Genomic DNA, 4,550 nt, shown 5'->3' on the forward strand with positions numbered 1-4,550 from the left:
GGCCTTCCCAGCACAGATCCGTGAAACAGGCCTGCATGAGACGTGGTCGTGGGCTCTGGGCCTCCAGGTGGAGTCGTGGGAAGCAGTGTTATGGGCTCTAGGTCTTACAGTGGACTCATGCAGGACATTTTCATAGGATCCAGGCCCTCAGCTGGATTCTTGGTCTTAGTGTGTGGACAGATTTCCTGCACTCTTTTGTGTATCATTCTCTGGGTGACTATTATAAATAGTCATATAAAGTATGTGTTTTGTATTATATTGTTCCCCTTGCAAAAGTATCCCCCAAGCCAACACAGCCTCCCAGAGCGCTGGAGCTGTGGTTTTTACCCAGGCCCCGGGATTCGCCGCTGGCACCGGCCCCAGCTCCACTGTGCCCGTCCCCCGCCTCATGGCCCTCTGAAGTCTGTGATTGCTGCTCAGCCCCGTCCCCGGACGTCCCATGCCCCCAGCCTCCCTAGGCTGTGTTGAACCCTGTCACTGTCCCCTCTGGCGCGTGGCCTGGCAGGTGGTGGGACAGGCCTGGGGCCTCCGCCTGGAGCCATGGGGAAGAGCTTGCGCCCAGAGGACACCGACTCCTGGCAGCTGAGGCTGTTACAACACCAACGTCCCTGAGTGGGGCAAGGTGCGGGGAGGGATCCAACAGACAGGCCGGGCAGGCACAGGGACGCCAGAGCTGGGGGAGGGCTGCACTGTGTGTCCCTGTGTGCCCTTCTTATGCCAACCCCCATAGCTGTCTGGAGGGGTAACCGCCGCCCTCTCTGTCCAAGCCAGGTATGCAGCAGGTGCTCAATGCCTGCCCTTTGTCCCCAGCTTCGTCAGACACTCACTAAGTGGTATCGACCCCTCCCTCTTGGGCAGGGACCTTCAAAGCTGGTCAAAGTCATCACAGAGCACTTAGTGGGCACCTGCTGTATGCACAGTCCTCCTTCATGTTGGAGTTGCTGGGGGATGAGAGAGACATGGGAGGGTTTGGTTTGGATGAGGCCAGACTTAAAGACAGTAGTGCCTAACTGTGTTGACTCTGGGTTCATATCCTTATCACCACTGCGTAACTTCAGGTCACTGAGTTGATCTCTATGTGACTCAGTTTCTCCTCTGTAAATTGGAGCTATGAAAATAGGCTTAATCTAGCTGGGTGTGGTGGTGCACACCTGTAATCCCAGCACTCGGGAGGCTGAGGCAGGAGGATCGTTGTGAGTTCAAGACCAGCCTGGGCTACAAAGTGAGCTCAAGGCCAGCCTGAACTGCATAGGAGACCCTGTCTCAAAAAGACAAATAAAAGAAAGAAAAAAAAGAAAGAAAGTTTCAGGCATCAGAGGGTTACCTATATGTAAATAGTCACCAAACCAAGCTGGTGAGGGCCTGTCATCCTTGGACTCTGGGAAGCTGAAACAGGAGGAACCCAAGTTCAAGCGCAGCCTGGGAATTTAGTGAGTTAGAAAGAACTCATCTCAAAATAAAAAAGGCTGGGGACCCCAAAATGTTGGCTGAGCCCAGAGGCAGGGACTCCCTCCCCGTGGCTCTGTCTCTTCTGCTGAGCGTCCTGTTTCCTATGCCTGTGGTTTGCCGTGGCTGAGTTTCAACAGCCCTGGCTGACATCTGGCGCATCGGTCTGCAGCCAGAACCCCCAGGTCCTAGGTCTCCCCGGGGGCCTGACTTCCTTCTGCAGCCTTCCCGGAATCAACCTTACTCAGAGCCCAGAGAAAATTGTTTGGGATTTTTTAGGGGGGATGGATCTTTCTGTTTTTCGTCCTGGTGGGCTGGGATTCAGGGCCTTTGGCATGCTAAGCAAGAGCTCCCTGCTGGGCCGCACGCCCAGCCCTTTCTGAATTTTATTTTGAGACAGGGTCTTGCTAGAGTGCCCAGGCCGGCCTTGAACTTGCAATCCTCCCACCTCAGCCTCGCAAGTAGCTAGAATAACTGGTGAGTCTTTCTGTCCCATGTCACCCTGCTCCCTCCAGCAAACCTCATTCCCCCTGCTCCTTTTTTTTTTTGTCTTTTTGAGACAGGGTCTCCTATGCAGTTCAGGCTGGCCTTGAGCTCACTTTGTAGCCCAGGCTGGTCTCAAACTCGAAACGATCCTCCTGCCTCAGCCTCCCAAGTGCTGGGATTACAGGCGTGCGTCACCACGTCCGGCTTCCCTCTGCTCCTTGATGCTGGTCACCTAAAGGTCCCCATGGGCCATCGCAAACTTCCCAGGGATCAGCGCCTCTGCATAGGTTTGGTTCTCACCCTCCCACTTGCCCTAAAACTGTCCCAACTTCTCTCCTGTGTGGTCAGTTGAGATTGTAACAGACCTGGAGAAGCTACAGGCCTGGGCGTTCTCGCTCCCGCTTCAAGCGGTACTGCGGCCACCAGGTGGCGGCAGAGGAGCCCGGCTGGAAGGAGCTGCCTTCCAAAGCAGGAGAGTCTGCTGCAAGCCAGCCGCTCTCCTGCGCCTATTCAGCCTAGACCCTGCCGCCGTCTCCAGGAAGCCCACCTGCCTGCCCGAGCTGGACCAGAGCCCATGGTCCCCGGGGGCGCCCCATGACAGAGCCCTGCAGGCCGGGGTGGGGCTCCGCGGCCAGTTCCGTGCGACCCTCTTTTCTAGATGTGGACGCTGATCAGGGCCAGAGTGGAGAAGCAGCTAGCCCAGGGCCGCGCAGCACTTCTTCGGGCGTCAGGAGTGGGAACCCCGCTCCTCCCCATCCTGAGTGTGGGGCTCGGGGCTCTGGACAGTGGGCTGGGCAGCTCCCTGTGTCCCCACGGGGAAGGAAGGACAGACAGACAAGCCTTGCAGGGGGTTTTGACCTTTATTAGCATTGCATGGGCAAGGGGCCCCCGGGGGTACGGGAGGACCGGGCTCCGCCCCGAGGCGCTCTCTGCTCAGCACCGAGCTGATCCAGTCTGTGTTCAGCAACGCGCGAAGTCGGGGAGCTGTCGCGGGGCGCATGCGTGGACACAAAGGTGTTCCCGCCCGCAGGACGCCGGCGCGGATCAAGGAGCCGCCCGAGTTTCCCTGGGATTGGGGGGCGGTCACAGGCTGCTCAGTCCCCAGGCCAGGCCGAGGTGGCTGGGGTGAGGCGTGAGGACGGCCGGCGAAGGACAGTGGCATTTATTCGTCTCCTGCAGGATACCCGGACCACCGGTTTCTGGGCGGGTCACGCACCCACTCCTGTGGTCTGAGGGGAGCTGGAGGAGGAGCCCCCAGGCCCTCAAAGGGCGCAGCTGAGGGTGCGCTCTGTCCCACGCACACCCTCACCGCCCGTGTGGGGAGACTGAGGCTCAGAGTGGACCCGGGCTAGGGAACAGGGCCGGAGCCACGCCCACCAGCCACACCCACCCCACTAGCCACACCCCAATAGCCCTGCCCCTACTGCCCCACGCCCTCCGCCGCACCCCCACTGTACTACGACGCAGATGTCAGCGCTGCGTCAGGCACCAGGCGGCACACGTTATGTAGCCGGCACATTAAGGTGACCGTGGTCGTGTCACGTTCAGCTCCTGCAGGATGAGGGGCTTCGGCAAGCGGGCGCCCAAGCGGCATCCTCAGCCCCCGCGCCACCCATCTCCTGGGGTCCCCCTCCACCCATCTCCTGGGGTCCCTCTCCGTGTCTCCACCCAGCTGTTTCCTCTCCCTCAGTTCCTTCTGGAGCATTTGTTATTTGCAGAGCACTTACTGAGTGCCAGCTGTATACTCAGTCCGATTTTCAGCCCCACCCGAGGGCTCCCATAGTAAACAATTTAGACAAACTGCTCTTGGGGGAGCCTGTCATTCGCCGTGGCCAGGGTTGGGAAGAGCCCCTGAATTCAATGATGGGCAACAAACCAAAGGAGGGGGCAGATGACTGTCGCCTGGATCCAGGAGGGGAGAGGCGGCCCCATCGGGGAGGAGGAGCCGGGAGAGTAGCCAGAAACACTGGGCTGTGTCTGCCTCAGTCTGTCGCGGAGGCCTGGTATGCAGTAGGCGCTCTAAAACTGCGCACATCACTGAGGATGTCCTCCGGGTTGAAGCTGTTGGAGTACACCTGGCTAATGGTGAATCACTGCTGCTCTGGCTCCGGGCTCTGCAGGTCCCGGGCGCCCAGCGCCACTATCACCAGGTAGGCGGGGTTGGGGAGGTCGAGGAACTGTCTCTCAGCCATGGCATCTGAGAGAGACCCCTCCCTGGGAGACGGCCCCTACCAAGTCCCCGGGACAAGAGACTCACATGTCCTGCAGGCAGTGGGCAGGTGGTTAGCACAAAGCGGGGGTGGATCCTGGTCCCCCTACAGAAGTGGCTCCCTGGGGCCCGGTGTGGTGGTGCACACCTGTAATCCCAGCACTCGGGAGGCTGAGGCAGGAGAATCATTGTGAGTTTGAGACCAGCCTGGGCTACAGTTCAGGCCCAGTCTGAACTGTATAGCGAGACCCTGTCTCAAAAAAAAAAAAAAAAAAAGAAGTGGCTCCCTGGGGTCCTGCACAGCTGTAGCAATGACGACATGAAGGCTGCCAGTGGGGTTGCGCCTCCCCCTCCCGCCGCCCACCATCTCCAAGGCCCTGGACGCTCCTGGGGGGAGGGGTGGCCATCA

This window comes from Chinchilla lanigera, unplaced genomic scaffold (genome assembly GCF_000276665.1).
Source record: "Chinchilla lanigera isolate Chin_1 unplaced genomic scaffold, ChiLan1.0 scaffold00094, whole genome shotgun sequence".
Classification (NCBI taxonomy): domain Eukaryota; kingdom Metazoa; phylum Chordata; class Mammalia; order Rodentia; family Chinchillidae; genus Chinchilla; species Chinchilla lanigera.